The 17426-nt window shown below is 48.2% G+C and overlaps 1 pseudogene; it reads right to left on the bottom strand.

Moving 5' to 3' along the window:
* Positions 1-503: 503 nt before the first annotated feature.
* Positions 504-17120, bottom strand: LOC115331833 (annotated as a pseudogene).
* Positions 17121-17426: the final 306 nt, after the last annotated feature.

Genomic DNA, 17426 nt, shown 5'->3' with positions numbered 1-17426 from the left:
AGGAGCTCCCAGCAGCTAGAAGACCTAAAAGAAAACACACGCTGCCTGCTAGACTACGAGAATTTTTCTTTGCGTGTGTGCTCATTTTTCACTTTAATATTTGCGAGTGTCTTCAAACTTAACGAGGACGTTAAGGCTCCAGAACGGCCGAGTGTAGACTTTTCCCACAAGTAAGCGACACATATATTGCTAGTATCCGGCGGCGCGACAACGCGTATAAGAACTTTCGTGCGAAGTCCGAGCAAAGCACCGAGCTCTGAGGCCGCTCCCACTGATCATGTTACGCGGAGCTGGCTGTTACCGGGCGGGGTCTCCGCAGAGCAGACTCTCTCAACCTACGGCGCAGCGTGCGTCTTGCTGCGCCGTAACGCCTGTGTGGCGACGGTAAACGAAAATCTCAGCCTGTGTGGCGACACGGAACCTCAGCCTGTGTGGCGACAGAAGAACGAAAACTCAGCCTGTATGGCCACTCCAATTCGCACTATAAGTATTAAATCTCACTTTTATCTTCTTTTACCATGTGAGTAGTCTTCAACCTTTCCGATCTGGGCCAAGATGAAGAAAGATAACACCTGCAAGAACTGGCAACAATGATTTTGACCCCCCAAAATGGAAGAATGGAGGAAAAAGGTCACAACGAGGAAGTTAAAGGATTGGTGGAAATTATCTAGGGATAATTGAATGAAGTAAAACTCGCCAGCAGAGCTGGGGACAGTCGGGACAGGAAAATTGCGACTCCCTCCTGCATGGCTCCCAGTGGGCCCGGTGTTGGGGCAACGCAGACTAGGTTTGACCGGGGGAAACTTGGCAACTCCCTCGACTAGGCAAGAAGGCGGGCGGTGGCGTTTTTAGTTTTTTTGCCCAATACCCCAAAGGTCTTGCTGGCGATATCCCACATTACCTGGTGATAGTTACAAGAGTGCAGGGGGGGAAGTAAATTGGCTTAAAAGGGCAAGGGAAGGAATCACAATTTTGTTTTTTTGGTTTCTAGGCTAAGAGGCGCAAGCTACCGCTCGTTATAATGGGTACAGTCACTAGAATCCATCCATCCTATGAGTGAGGCATCGTTACTTTGAACCGTAGCTTATTTGGTATCTCGGGGTACACCCGTGCAAAGGGCTAAAACTCCACATTGAATGTGGACACGTCTGGCTCAAAGGGCTCTCTCTGAAGTCGGAAAAGTTGCGGAACCTGAACGACTCTAAGGATTGAGATGCTTATGAATGAGACATTTAATAAATTTAACGGTTAAACAGCCTCCCGACATTGTAGCTTAGAAAATAAGTCGGGAAGTAGGAGCAGACATAATCGGGGTGGTGCAGATAACTGTTTGCATGACTGTACGCGTGCTGCCTTGCCCTCTCTGCGAGGGAAATTTGAAGCAAGTGACTAAATTAAGGCGATAAAAAATGTATGTGCAGAGTGCCATTTGCTTTATATTTTTGCCTTTAGAATTACTGCTGCAGATTTGCACGTGCAGCACCTGTACCTACAAACTGAGCGAATGCTACGAGCCATTTCAGCCATTTCAGTGCCGTGTGAGTGTCACATGACCTTCTGGAGGGACGCAGCAGTGAGACGCGGGGATTGAAGTCGTATGATACATTCGCTGCAGTGGGTTGGCTGGAGTGACTCGAAGAGTCCGATGCAAGGTGTAACGGAGTATAGGTGATAATTTAACTTAGAAGTTTGGACAGCCTGTTTGCGAGTCACGCACAGAGGAGGAAGCATCAATACAAGTGCACATAGCTCTGCAATTCTGCAACGTCTCCACGAACCTTGCAGCTTGTGGTAAACGGTGTTCGCCGGAGAAAATGGTTTCAATTGAATTGTGCGTCATTATTTTTACTTCGCAGGTTTGTTGATTGTTTATAGTTGATGGAGCTTGAACATATAGATGTGTTTTTAGCAAAAAAAAAAGTAACAACAGTTGCCCATGTTAAAGCTCTGCTGCAGGCCACTGGTTGGGTTGTACAGGTGAAGGAAAGCTATGCACAAAGGCAGACACACACTTGTAGCATAAATAATGTAACTGTTATATATTCAGTGTTGGGAAGTACTTTAAAGTACTTCATATTTAAGCGTCTACCTTTTTTGCGGTTTCAATGTCTCTTGGGGTTTGGGCAAGCCAGCGGGCACGAAGAGAGTAACTAAATTTTATCAGTGCGTCATATTTTAACCGGACGACGCGAAAACCTCTTCCACCTACGGGGCCGCCCCACGGTGCCGAAAGCGTGCGAAATGTGACGTCTTTGGTCCTGAGCTTACTACTGGTCAGAGCCGCTAAAGGCTTCTTTTTAGACGAAATGTAAAATATAAGTGGTGCGAACCGTTTAAATTATTTATAAAAGTGGTTTTTGTTCAGTATTTTAGATCAGAAAAGAAACGAATGCAGTTCATAAAGTACGCAAACAAAGGACCCGTCGACATACCCGCCACCAAGCGGCGGGTGAGGCGGCGCATACTAGAAAGGAATAGTGGGATCAGCTGCGCCGACATGGAAAGGTCCCGGATGTACGCGGCGGCGCTGCGGTCGTATGGGCTGGAGGATCCGACCGGCTCCGGGCGTTCCGAAGGCCTTCGGCGAGAAGCTTTGTTTTGCGGTTTGGCCGTTTCGCGGTATGGCAGCGCAGAGTGGCTCCCATTCTGAACTGATCTTTACCCCGTGTTTGCTGTCGTTTGTTGCCAATGAAATGTCATGCCGAATTAGTATTTAATCGCGCAGAAAATGGAATGAAAGCCTCTCTGGCTGCATACTGTAGTGGCGCCCCCTCGCGCCGGCGACACGGAGTGCGGCAGCCGTGAGTAGACCTGTGGTCAGAAATCGCCGGCGGCGGCGCGCCGGTGTTCGTACCCATAGCGAGCGGCGCTATGGTGTACTAGAACTGGCGGCGCTCACTCACCGAGGGCACCGCCATGTTTCCCCCGCCGTCCTTACTCTGCCGGTCACGTGACCCAAAATTCCCCATCGTAGGGAAATCCGGTTAACCGCGGTTAGCTAACCAGCTTCGAGCAAATGGGCCCTGCTGGTTCCGAAAAAGCGGGATGTTCATATAGGCCAATCAGGGCCCCGAATCAATACGACGTCTGCCGATTTCTACACATGAAAAATTTACCTGTTGCTTCATATTTTGAACTCCTTCAATGTAGCTGTCCACCTATGATAAAATTTAAATGAGCAATGAATATAAAAAGGTGGAACTACTTAATTTTTATCTGAAGACGTTGACAAAAGGCAATAATATTTCCATGTTTGTAAAGAGGCGTTACTGGAAACTCTGTTTCGAATCGTACAAACAAGTTTTTCTGCAAGCAAATGACACACTTTCTGGACTTATTTTTTTAGTAGACAACTGTTATATATCAATTTTAGAAAAAAAAAGTAGCATTTTTGTTTCAGAAAATTAATTTTAAATTGATACTTTCTGGTTTTAGCATAATATTAACGTCACCGTACCGCAAAGGGAAATATTCACAGCTAAGTGATCTTAAAACATATATAAAGAGCGTGTTTTGGGATCCCCATCGACAGAAAAAATGTCGATGTAACCTAAGTGGATCACAAATATCAAATTGTCAAAGTTCATCAACAATTCACCGAAGGAGCGTTTTGACATTTTTTAAGGAAAAAAGCAAAACGCCTAAAATTATTTTATGGCATTTGAGCCTTTTAACTGTACACACCAAGTAGTTGAAAGAGTTAATATAATTGAAACTGAAAATCTACGGTGGGAGATTAAGGGGAAACGTGCGACCCACGAAGGATGTGAAAAACACGGCTTTCCGCCGCGGCCTCTTTTAAGCTGCGTAAGTCGAGAACAAAGCATCCGACGAACTTGCAGTTTGTGTCGACTGTGTTTTTAGAGGCGACTCCTTAACATATACTATTTTTAGGCAAATTAAAAACCTACCTTTTTTGCCTGCATGATTTGAGATGAAATCATACTAGGTGTTTCACGAAAAGTGGACAAATTCGATATTGCGAAAAGTACCCATCGAACCAAAAAAAGACTTGTGTCATTTTGATCCTAGTCAAGGGGCCTATTTAGGAAAATCATTAAAGCTCAGGATAATTAAGTTGTTAATTATTTTCGCGTAATTATTTTTTTAAATATTGAGTTCAAGGGCATAGTTTCGTATGGAAACTTACTGACCATTATCGGAAAACAATAAATCAACAAATCTCAGAACGATACAAAGTTCGAGCTGCATTTTACAGCTTACTTGAAAACCGCGCGAATTCGACGGGTTTTTCAAGTTTCGGTTTGCAATCGGAGCGCTCCTCGGCACCGACGGCACCGCACCCCGTGGAGAAATAGTGCAACCAGCCTTTGCTGTGTTCGCGCTTCGCAACGCAGTGTAGGAGACGCGCAACACACGTGCGCCCTAGTTCCCTCCATTCTACGAGGGAGGCGAGGAGGTGGCTTCGCGCCGCGAGCGGTCCGCGGGCGCAAGGATGCGCTCCGATAAGAAACCGAAATCTAGAAACGCGCCCAAATAGACCGTTTTTAGAGAACGCCGTAAAATGCTGCCCCAGGGTTATATCCTTCTGAAAATATTTGATTTAGTGGTTTTCGAGGGTGCTCAGCAAGTTTCCGATTGGAACTGTATGTCTATTTGCACTAATTAAAAAGCCAAGTAACACTATTTACTTCATTAGCCGACTAATAGTTGCGACCAGACTTGTGCTCGTTACTTGAAAATGTAATGGATTACAATTACAAATTACCGAGCTTCAAATGTAATGGATTACCGTTACCAATTACTTTCGCTGAGAAGTAACGGATTACTTTACTCGTTATGTTACAAATTACTTTCACATTACTTTTCCGTACACTTATCCAGAAAAGAATAGAAACAATTTTGATCTTTTTCAAAAATGTTTTGCAAAACACTACTTTTCATTTCTCCTTCGCCCCTATTAAGGCCCGTTCACACTCTTGCGACCGAGTGCGACCGAGTACGACTGAGAGAGACGAGTTCTCTTAAAACTTGCTAAATGTTTTTAAAATGAGGGAACAAACTGGCATTGTGGCGCCATCTATGCGGTGACCCTGGAACTGCATTTCACAAGAGCGAAGGTTTTGCGGGATTTCCGAGGTCAAATGTGCGTAATACCCATAGAAAGGCTCGTTTATAACATTGAAAAAAGTTTTTCGAGCCAAAAAAGAAAGGATATTGCGCGAGAAATAAAAAAAAAATATGCCGGACCGCCGAGTTTACACTGCTTCCCAATAGATGGCACCAGTGTGTTTTCTGGTTTAAGAAGTTGTAACGAACCTAGGTTTAAGAGGTCGCAAGAGTGTGAACGGGCCTTTATGGTATTTATTAAAAATAAAATATATTATTTAAGAGAAGGAGTTTCGGTGCACTCCGTTCACCCGTAAGCTGACAAGACACCGAAAGTTGCAACCACACCCGCCATCCTGCTAGCTTACGGCCTCCGGAAACGATCCCTGGAATTGTACGCACAAAGATAGCGGTGTGCATGCTCAGTAGCAGCGTCCACCTCCGCTACGAGATTTGGAGCTAAATCAAAATTTGGGAGTTTTACGTGCCAAACCAACGACGGGCATCTGGCACGCCCCAGCGGAGGACTGAGGATTAATTTGGACCACCTGGGGATCTTTTGACCTGCAACCGAAAGCTCGGTTACACGGCGCCTCCTCCGCAATAAGCCTCTGTCAGATTGCGGGCACCTCGGCCGGGATTCGAACCCGCCACGTGGGGATCCCTAGGCCAGCTCTCTCGCCTCGGAGCCACCGAGGCGGCTGCGGATTTGGAGCTTAAGAATCCTTTTTGACTCAAATGTTTCGCCTATTATTCACAAAAAAAAAAAAAAAAAAAATCTTGGTTCTAATTTTTCAATGTATAGCCAAAGCACAATACAGGTGTCCCATGTTATCTTGATGTGTTTCCGTAGATCAGAGTTTGTTGTTCTTGCTGATGACAATGTCTGTTTTTTGGCAAGCAAAGTATGCACTGAAACTCTACGTTTTCGTCCTCCTTAATGCCTTGAATTTTGTACATCTCATTAAGAGATGGCCCCGGAGACGACGGACACTCCATGACCGAAAATTCGACCAGTCAGAGGAAAAATGGCGGTTACGGATTATCGACTGTTCATCGGTTCTCACTTTCATTCTAATATTCGAGGAGGCCAGGGGAGTGGAGGGCGTTGAGAACGAGAGACGCGGAGGCCATCGGCCTCACAAAACAATAGAGGATCACATAGCCTTTACGCGTTTTCCCACTCTCTCTGTCAGCACATCTTAGATGGCCATCCGCCCTCCTCCGCCCCCCCCCCCCCCCCCCCTCTATATGTTGACAGTTGACTGTAAAGTAAGGAGTGGACTCAACCTCAATTCCCAGACAAGTAAACCAAAAGAAGTATCGCCCGTACCCTCGAAGACAATGCTCTTAGCCTCACGCCGGGCCGTTTTCAGCCGTGCCTCAAGAGCGTGCTATAATACGGTAGCACAGATCACAGACAAAGAGAAATGGACCCCCTCGTGCGCGGTCACATCGTCTGTTACGCGAGCTGTGAGCCCGCGGGAATCGAGGGGTACAGACCTGCCTTTCATGTCTGTAGGTGGCGGGAGATGTCGAAGAAATTGGAAAGGGCGAAACGGTGTAAAATACAAAAACAAATAAACACGAAGAACTTTCTCCTGCCCGGGAGAAGAAGAAAAACACGATGGAAGGCGACGGAGAGCCTACTCGGCGTTGTCTTACTCGATCTTTGTCTTTCGTATATTGTCACGGGTGGTGACCAAAATAAAAGGAAATAAACAGGAAGAAATAAACGTTTAATGTGGCGAACTTGTGCCAAAAATAAAGGGAGAACAAAGATAATAACAGATCGTCGCGGGCGTCGAAGTCGGCGTAACAGCTGAGTCGAACGCAGGGGCGAGACTGACTCTGCTTGCCAGGCGGAGCCGCTTTTGTACACGCGTTGGCTTCTGGAGCATTCGATGTAGAAGGTTCGACGCGTAGAACATTCCAACCTCGAATCAGCTAGACGGTTCTCGAATTCACTAGAACATCACATTACAGTGTAAACAAAAATCCGTAGCCACGGCCAGGAATCAAACCCTGGCCATTCGCGTGGGAGGCAAGCGCGATAATCGTTAGGCTACAGCCGCGCTGCCTACTTGGCGCGCGGCATTACTCCCCCCTTAAAAAGTGCATCGCCTCGATGCAACACAAAACAAAACAAAGCACATAAAAAGAACGGCAAACTAAAGAGTCATTTGAAACACATAAGATCCACAGTCCTATCGAGCGTAGTACGGCTTCAGGCGCACGACGTGGACGACTTCAGGTCGTGGTGGGCGGCGTGATGATGTTCTTGTTCCGTCGGGCATCACCTCGTAGTTCAGCCCGCCGAGGCGACGAAGTACCTTGTATGGTCCAAAGTACCGTTTCAGCAGTTTCTCACTGAGGCCTCGGCGGCGGATTGGCGTCCACACCCACACCTTGTCTCCGGGCTGGAAGTGAACGTCCCTGCGACGAAGGTTGTAGCGGCCCGCGTCGACGCGTTGCTGGTCTTGAATCATGAGTCGGGCGAGCTGGCGGGCTTCTTCGGCGCCTTGAGCAACCGCCTGGGCGTCGTCGCTCTCATTGTCAGATGGCTCATGGGGCAGCATTGCGTCCAGCATGGTTGTTACCTTCCGACCATGTACCAGCTGGAAAGGGGTGAATCCAGTGGTCTCCTGTACGGCCGTATTGTAGGTGAACGTGACGTAGGGCAACACCTCGTCCCACGTCTTGTGCTCTACGTCGACGTACATAGAGATCATATCGGCGATTGTCTTGTTGAGTCGCTCGGTCAGCCCGTTGGTCTGCGGGTGGTATGCAGTGGTTCGACGATGGCCGGTGCCACTGAGACGAAGGATCTCTTGCGTCAGCTGGGCCATGAACGAAGATCCACGGTCTGTGATCAGGACTTCAGGGGCGCCGTGCCGGAGGACAATGGACTCAATGAAAAACTTAGCGACTTCAACAGCCGTGCCTGCTGGAAGGGCTTTCGTCTCGGCGTACCGTGTGAGATAATCGGTGGCGACGATAATCCAGCGGTTACCCGACGTTGACGATGGGAAAGGGCCAAGTAAATCCATTCCGATCTGCTGGAACGGCATAAACGGGGGAGAAATCGGATGCAGAAGTCCTGACGGCTTCGTTGGCGGTTTCTTGCGTCGCTGACACTCGTGGAATGATCGAATGTATAGGTGAACGGTCTTCGGTAGCCTCGGCCAGTACTACTTTTCTCGAATCCTGGCGAGCGTCCTGCTGTAGCCAAGGTGTCCAGCCGTTGGGTCGTCATGGCATCCTTGGAATATTTCGTCTCGAAGGCTGGCTGGAACAACCAACAGCCATGCTGTGCTGTTGTTGACGAAGTTCTCCTTGTACAGCACCCCTCGCCGCATGGAGAATGTATGCAGGATCTTCAAGAAAGCACGGGGAACCGAACTCGCTTGTCCCTCTAAGTGCTCGATGAGCGCTCGCAGTTCAGGGTCGTCTCGTTGGAGTGCTGCCATGTCGCTGACGTCCAAAGCGCCGAGGAAACACTCATCGTCGTCGTCTTCGATACAGGCAGGACCGGCCTCGACAGGAGCTCTTGACAGACAGTCGGCGTCATGGTGCTTCCGGCCGGACTTGTACACAACGGTCATGTACGTCGAACTCCTGCAGTCGTAGGCTCCACCGGGCGAGGCGTCCGGAGGGGTCTTTCAGATTCGCGAGCCAGCAGAGCGAGTGGTGGTCCGTGACCACGCGAAAAGGGCTTCCATACAGATATGGGCGAAACTTCGTTATTGCCCAGACGACAGCAAGGCACTCCTTTTCAGTTGTAGAGTAGTTCCTCTCCGCCTTAGACAGCGTCCGACTCGCGTATGCGATGACTCGCTCTGCCCCATCCTGCCTTTGAACAAGCACCGCGCCAAGTCCGGTGTTACTGGCGTCCGTGTGAATCTCTGTATCAGCGAACTGGTCGAAATGACCGAGAATCGGGGGCGTCTGGAGTCTTCGTTTCAGCTCATCGAATGACCGCTGGTGTTCGTCTGTCCATTCGAACTTTACGGCGTCCTTCGTGAGGTGCGTCAGCGGTGCGGACAGCTTGGCGAAGTCCCGAACAAATCGTCTGTAGTAGGCACAAAGTCCGAGGAATCTTCTCACGGCCTTCTTGTCAGACGGCGGCGTAAATGCAGCCACGGCGCGGGTCTTCTCAGGGTCAGGGAGAACACCTTTGTTGCTCACGACGTGGCCAAGGAACTTAAGCTCACCATAGGCGAATCGACACTTTGTCGGCTTGAGTGACAGGCCGGCGGTCTTGATGGCTTGAAGCACGGCTCGAAGTCGTTTCAGGTGCTCGTCGAAATCTCGTGAAAATACCACGACGTCGTCGAGGTAGACGAGGCAGCTCTGCCATTTCAGACCTGCCAGCACGGTGTCCATGACACGCTGGAAGGTGGCTGGCGCAGTACAAAGCCCGAACGGCATCACTTTGAATTCGTACAGTCCGTCGGGAGTGACGAAGGCAGTTTTCTCCCGGTCGCGTTCGTCGACTTCAATCTGCCAGTAGCCACTCTTCAGATCCATCGACGAAAAATATCGGAAGTGGCGCAGTCAGTCTAATAACGTATCGTCGATGCGGGGGAGCGGATAGACGTCCTTCGTCACAGCGTTCAGTCGACGATAGTCCACGCAGAACCGCAGGGTTCCGTCCTTCTTCTTTACAAGGACGACTGGGGACGCCCATGGACTTCTTGAGGGTTGAATGATGTCGTCGTCGAGCATTTCTTGGACTTGATCCTGAATCATCTTCCTTTCCTTTAAGGAGACTCGATACGGCGACTGGTGGACAGGGAGCGCGTCGTCGTCGGTAATAACGCGATGTTTCGCCATTGGTGTTTGGCGAACTTTCGACGACGTGGCAAAACAGTAGCCGGCGCTTAGGAGCTGGGAGCCAATGTCGATCGGCGGCGGCGGCGTGCTGTTCTGCGACGAGGTTTCTTCGGAGATTGCGGTGACCATGACTGGCGCCTGAAGCTCCTCAATGTGGCCCACAGTGGTACCCTTCGTCAGGTGCTGCGGCTCCTCTCGGAAGTTTGTCACAAGAACAGTCGTACGTCCTTCTTGGAGATCCGTTACGCCTCTTGCGACGCCAATTCCTTTTGCTAGGAGCAGTTGGACGCTGCCTTCCAGAAGAGCTTCACCGTGTATGGCTGCGTCGGTTATAACGGTGACGAAAACACTTGACCGCGGCGGTAAGTTCACATGGTCGGCGATAACTCGGATTGTGGTTGACGTCGTGTTGGTCTCCACCGGCGGTAATACAGGCTTTCGCAGCGTCAGCTGGTTTGCCCCGAGGTCGATGACGGCGCCATTCTCGCAGAGAAAGTCCATTCCAAGGATAACGTCCCTTGAACAGTCTTGCAGAACGACGAACTTCACAGGGCACGTCTCACCGTGGATCTCGACGCGAGCAGTGCATCTCCCGACTGGTGTGATGAGGTGCCCTCCGGCGGTTCGTATTTGTGGTCCATCCCACGGCGTGGTGACTTTTCGAAGGCGGCGGGAGAGCCTCCCACTCAAGACCGAGTAGTCTGCTCCGGTGTCCACGAGTGCTGATGCGTCGTGCCCGTCAATGACGACATTTAGGTTATTGGACACCGTTGCAGGGGCGTCGTTTCGATCTCTGGTAGCGTTCGAGTGGGGGCCCTCCGACGTTCGTGGAGGATCTTGGCGTCGGTCGTCTTCGGCAACTCCACCTCCAGGGGTTGCCGCGCCTAGTTTCCCCGGCGAAGAGCGAGGGGTGATAGGCTTTCACGTCGGGGTCGGTGCATCGGCGAAGCTGGACGTCGCGGTGACGGCGACCGGAATTCTCGGCGGGACGCAGGCTCGGGAGACTGGGGTCGTCGCAGGTACTCGTCGATCTCCCGAGGGCGTTCACCATACCGGGGGCGCGGGTCGCTTGGGTGGAATCCGCGCAGCCCGAGTCGTCGGTATGGGCATCGGCGGTACACATGGTCAGCTTCCCCGCAGTGGTAACACAGCGGGCGTCGGTCGGCCGTCCTCCAGACGTCTGTCTTCCTCGGCGTAGGTCGCTCTGGGGGAACGTGCGCCTGATCTTCCTGTCGTCGGGGGTAATGCGGCGTTGGGGCGTCTCTTCGGGGCGGCGCCGTGGCTTGGCGGGAAGCTTGCGGCGGTCGTCGGGCCATCGCGGCGTAGCTCAACGTCGGTTCCTCCGGTGCCACCGTGGTGACGGGAACCTTTGGTTGGAGCGCCCGATGCACTTCTTCTCGGACAGCCTCGGCGATGGAAATGGTTGGCGGACGGCTGGTGGTTGGCAGCAACCTTCGCAGTTCCTCCCGGACAACCTCCCGGATAATTTCGCGGATGTCCGTACCAGGCGCGTTTTCGCCGCTAAGCAGTGCGGTTGCAATGACGCTTGGCTGCCACTGGTAGTGGGAAGCGCGCGCTTGGAGGGCGCGCTCGATGTTTGTCGCCTCGCTGACGAAGGCGTCGACGGTTGCCGGCGGGTTGCGGACGAGGCCTCCGAAGATGTCGTCCTTCACGCCCCGCATCAAAATGCGCAGTTTCTTTCCCTCGGTGGCCTGAGGGTCGGCGCGGGAGCTCAGGCGGAGCACGTCTTCCACAAAGCTCGTGACGCTTTCATTGGGACCCTGGGTCCTGGTTCGCAGTAGGTCCTCGTCTCTCTCTCGGCGGTAATGGTTGACGAACGTACCCTTCAGATCGGACTTGAAAATGTCCCACGACGTCAAAGAGGACTCATGGTTCTCGTACCAGTGCTTGGCGGTCCCCTCAAGCGAGAAGTACACGTTGTGCAGGCGCTGCTCGTCGGCCCAGCCATTGTGGCGGGCAACGCGTTCATACTGGTCAATCCAGTCTTCGACGTCTTCGTAGAGTTCACCGTGGAAGGGGGCAGCCGTCCGCGGTGCGACGGGCATGTAGATGACGGGAGAAGCGGCGGGGGCTTGCGACTGGTTGGCCATCGTCGTCTTCTGTGGCTTGGGCTTGTCCAGCAGCAAGCCGTACTCAGGATCCTCTCCCTTGGTGCGGCGGCTGGTCCGAGTTTCAGGTTCTGCGGTGAGTGGTCTTCTCACCGAGCCGGGAATCGGACTTGCACTGCGGGTCCTTGGAGGGGAACGCTGCACGGGCATGCGGTACCCCGCACCTCCACCAAAATGTCACGGGTGGTGACCAAAATAAAAGGAAATAAACAGGAAGAAATAAACGTTTAATGTGGCGAACTTGTGCCAAAAATAAAGGGAGAACAAAGATAATAACAGAGCGTCGCGGGCGTGGAAGTCGGCGTAACAGCTGAGTCGAACGCAGGGGCGAGACTGACTCCTGCTTGCCAGGCGGAGCCGCTTTTGTGCACGCGTTGGCTTCTGGAGCATTCGATGTAGAAGGTTCGACGCGTAGAACATTCCAACCTCGAATCAGCTAGACGGTTCTCGAATTCACTAGAACATCACATTACAATGTAAACAAACATCCGTAGCCACGGCCAGGAATCGAACCCTGGCCATTCGCGTGGGAGGCAAGCGCGATAATCGTTAGGCTACGGCCGCGCTGCCTACTTGGCGCGCGGCAATATTTATACATGCCTTGCCCGCTTTTCTAGTGGTTCTAGTTTATTTATTTATTTATTTATTTGAAAATACTGTCAGCCCTCTCTTGAGGGCTATTACAGGGAGAGTATCCATCGTTGTGATGACACATAAAAAAACGCAAGCATAAGAAATTGTCAATGTAGCAGACACTGCTGTTCGAACAAGCAATGACAACAATGCACAACCTTGGCCCTCTAAACAAATAAACAAATTGAACAAGTTAACCGACATAATTATTACAAATTGCACACTTAAAGGAGATCACTTTAAGCTCTCATTATGTTAACAGCTTTGCAATAAAATTTTCAAAGGAGGACACGGTTTCCAAATTTACAACATCATTGGGCAAGGAATTCCAAGCCTCATAGTTTTTACAAAGAAAGACTGTTTAAAGGTATCTATTCGGCTTTTATAAGTTTGACATGTTTTTGTATGATTCAATCTACTTGATCGTTTTGAGCTCGATGGGAGAACGTATTTATTCGGGCTTAAATTTAGTTTGTCGTTGATCATTAAATAAAGCAATTTCAGACGTGCGACTTCTCGCCTTATGTGCAGAGGTTCTATATTACTAACTCTGAGCATTTCCGTTGGGGATGCTGTCTGTCTGTAGTTAGAGTGAATAAAAGGCGCAGCTTGTCGCTGGACCTTTTCTAGCCTATCAATGTCTTTTTTTGTATAAGGATCCCAGACGACACTACCATATCCCAAGATGGGCCTAACGTATGTTTTATAAGCAACCGTTTTTATCTCTTTAGTTGTATGTTTTAACTTGTGTCTCAAAAAACAAAGCTTTTTTTATGCCGATGTGCAGACGGTGTCAATATGCTTGGTCCAGGTTAGGCCTTTAGAAAACGTGACACCAAGGTACTTAAAGTGCTCTACATTGCTTAATTTTATGTCTGCAATGCAGTATTTAAATGGTAGAACGCTTCGTTTCTTAGTGATATGGCAATACACGGACTTTGTATAGTTTATTTTCATATCCCATTTGTCACACCATTCTTTAATGCGTTTAAGATATTTATTTAATGAAGTCTGTCGATCGGTTGAATTAAGAGCTGAGTAAATAATACAGTCATCGGCGAAGAGCCTAATATGAATGTCTGATGGAGTCTCATGTACTATGTCATTTATATATATTAAGAACAGCAACGGCCCCAAGACAGAGCCCTGGGGCACGCCCGAGTAAACTGGAAGAAGGTTTGAGGCGTGGCCGTTAATTTCTACATACTGGCTTCTATTAGTTAGATATGACTCTATCCATCCGGTAATCGTTGAGTGAATTCCGATTGTTTTAAGCTTTAATATTAGTTTCCTGTGAAGCACGCGATCAAAAGCTTTAGAAAAGTCTATACAAATAACATCAACCTGTTGTTTATCATTAAGTGTGGAAGATATATGCCATGGGTTACCTCAACCAGTTGCGTTATTGTCGAAAGCCCAGACCGAAACCCATGCTGATCGGAATAAAGCAACTTGTTAGTTTCAAGGTGATGAAATATGTGTTTTGCTATTATGTGCTCCATGACTTTACATGCTACAGCTGTTAAAGAAATTGGCCTGTAGTTGCCTATGGCCAGTCTATCGCCCGTTTTGAAGATCGGGACAACCCGTCCACACCGCCAATCAGAGGGAAGCTGCGATGACTGTAAAGAACTTACAAATAAACAATGTAAATAAAACGAAATTCATTCTGCGTACCTCTTGAAAAAAGTAGTCGGTATCTTATCTGGACCACATGCTTTCTTTGTGTCGAGGTCTAACAGTTTTGACAGAATTCCTTCTTTTGTTATTGTCAGTTGTGGCATGGGGGGTACAGTATCACTTATTCGATCTATCTCTGGCCCTGTTTCTATATCACCGACATTCTGTTCTGCCTTTCTTTTAATCATGTTTTCCAAGTTACCGTGTGGTGTCGCGCGTGTAAATACTGACTGAAAAAACAGGTTAAAGCTATTTGCAAGAACGGTGGTATCTGTTACTACCTTTCCGTCCAGGGTGATTTGTTCAATATTTTCTTTTTTCGGGTTCAGGTATCGCCAGAATGTTTGGGGGTTGTTACTTAGGAAGTTATGAAGAGTCACTGAAAGGTAATTATGTTTTGACTTTTTTACCATTGCTTTAAGTGTTGGCTTAGCTGCAGTATGCTAACACTTATTTTTTTCTGTTTTCTACATCTTTTCAATTTTCGTTTAATGTGTATTATATTTCTTGTGATCCAAGGATTATTCCTCCTCGGCTTTTTCACTCTATTGGGTACGTATTTATCGATGCAATGAGAAACTGTGTCCTTGAAGTAATTCCATGCACGCTGAATATCACCACTACTACACAATAACTCGAAGGAGTTAAATGATATTTCCAAATGATCAAGAATGCTTGTGTCGTCGGCACCTTCATGTCCTTGTACGTAAACTTGCTTGGTACTGAAGTCATAGATTTTTTGTTACAATTTATAAAAAAAAAACCATCTTATGATCAGATATGCCATCAGCCACAAACACTTTGTATTCACTAATATTATCACTTACAAAGATTAAGTCCAACACTGATTGACTAGTGTCAGTTACTCTAGTGAATTCTTTTACTATTTGGGTAATGCCGTGGCTGAAGGCAATCTCGAGCATTTTTTCGCCATTTACTTTGTCCACACTTCCAGCTTGCAAAAGTTCCCAATTAACAGAAGGCAAATTAAAATCACCCGCCAAAAGTACACTCGTGTTGTCATTAACGTATCTATGCAGTATCAGATCGAGATCTTCTAGAAAATTAACGGGGCTGTTCGGGGCACGATATGCCGCGACAACAAGAAAAGATAAGTCACAATACTTTATTTTACAAAAGAGCATTTCATCCAAGCAATGTTCTAAGATAATACAATGTAACACCTCCTCCCCGAGAGCCCCTACCCTAGAGTGCCTTCATGTGCGCTTCGCATAGAGTGATGCCAACTGCCTGTTTCCCTTTCCCACACCCTCTTCCACCGCCATTTTGTTTCTCTCATTGTTTCCCCGTGCGCCGGAAAGTGGCCTTTGTGTTCATCGGTAATCCCATCCGAGGGGGAAAATGCTAATCCTCCCTCCGTGGGTTCCACAACGCTGCTCCGAACTTCTGAGACAAGGTGCTTGTTTCCGGGAGGGTTATAAGCCCCACAGATTATCGCCGAGGAACAAAATGGCTGCTGGTTTGTCGGCGAGTGGTATTACAAAGGATGGCATCACCCTAGCAAAGCGCACATGAAGGCTCCCTACCCTACCCTTTCTTATTAATTTGTAATTAGGTGGGATGACACAGTCACTCGTTTCGTCGGGCGTAAGCCATGTTTCTGGTATAATGAGTATATGTGGTGCGTGACTGAGAAATACGCTTTCTAAGTCAGTGACTTTGTTTAATATACTTCGTGCGTTTAAATTGATTCCTCGCAGTTCGACCGGTGCGTATTCTTGGTTTTTTTTTTTTTTTTTTTTGTCACATACCCCGTTCACTGCGGTTTCTTACAAGGACGCGTTGATCCTGCTTCGGGTCCCATTCATATGTCTTATTATTGATTTTAAGTTTATCGTGAACTAGAATCACGTCATCCCCATCCACCCTGTTCGTCGAGGCGCCGTTCCATAGCTTTTTTTCTTTTTTTCTGAGGTTTCCTTAGCATAATCGCTGCTGAGACTGATAGTCGTTCCTTTCAACTTTTTTTGCAGTTCTTCAGCACGGACAGCTTTTCGTTAACCATTTCGTCGTTTACCCTGAGACTGGGTTTTTTTTTGAAGAGCAGAAGTAACAGAAAAAACAGACAGGTCTCAAAGTCTGTTTTTTCTGTTACTTCTGCTCTTAAAAAAAAAACCCAGTCTCAGGGTAAACGACGAAATGGTTGACTTCCACCAGCTAGCCTGTACTTTGAAGCTTTTCGTTGTAGTTAAACAGCTTCATGATAACTGGCCTGCATGATTCGTTTAGTTTGTATCCTAATCTGTGGATCCGCTCGAGAGACATGACTTGAACACCAAGCTTAACATCAAACAATTATTTTATCACCTTCTGTTTCAAATCATCTTCGCTCTCTTTATCTTCTTCTGGCAGCCCGTATATTATCAGGTTGTTTCTACGGCTTCGATTTTCGAAGTCAATCAGTCGATCGTTCTGATGTTTTATCATTTCTTCTAAACGTTGAATCTTCTTGTTAATTGCTATCACGTTTTCATTCAGGCCTTGTATTGTTTTCATTGTGTTTTCAAGTGTATCGATTTTATTGTTAATCTCCTTTATGCTATTCTCGAGACGTGACTGGTTAGCTTTCATATTCTCTTGGTTTGATCTAATTTCCTTAATGTCCTCGGAAATGCCACTTTGATTAGCCAATATCTGACGAAGCAATTCTTCGACATTTTCGTCAGGCCCAGGGTTTTCCTCTAAGTCTCCTGAGAGTAACAGTCGCAATTTACAGCCCAACGTTACAACGTACCAACAATCATACAGCATTTCACGACACTTTTGAGGGCTCGGCAGGACTAACAAAAATCTACAATCGTTACGGAACTCATGTAGATTTGTTGTATAACTAACCTGCGTGATGAACAAGGTGAATTTGAGCCTCTTGCTCGCTGCGTGGACGCCGAGCCCTCTCATATCGTGCAGGTCCCGTTAATGGTTAAATAGCCCAGCCGCTGATGACGTCGATGTGGGCGGATTCAGGACCCCATCAGATTCCGAGACGCAGTATCAAACATTGTACTTAACACCCACTCCGCTCTCTAACGCCTTATGGCCCTGAGGGTACTGTAAATA

Source organism: Ixodes scapularis, unplaced genomic scaffold (genome assembly GCF_016920785.2).
Source record: "Ixodes scapularis isolate PalLabHiFi unplaced genomic scaffold, ASM1692078v2 PGA_scaffold4__175_contigs__length_147842914, whole genome shotgun sequence".
In the NCBI taxonomy this organism is placed as follows: domain Eukaryota; kingdom Metazoa; phylum Arthropoda; class Arachnida; order Ixodida; family Ixodidae; genus Ixodes; species Ixodes scapularis.
Note: the sequence above shows the minus strand (reverse complement) of the source record. Positions and strands in the feature narration are given on the sequence as shown.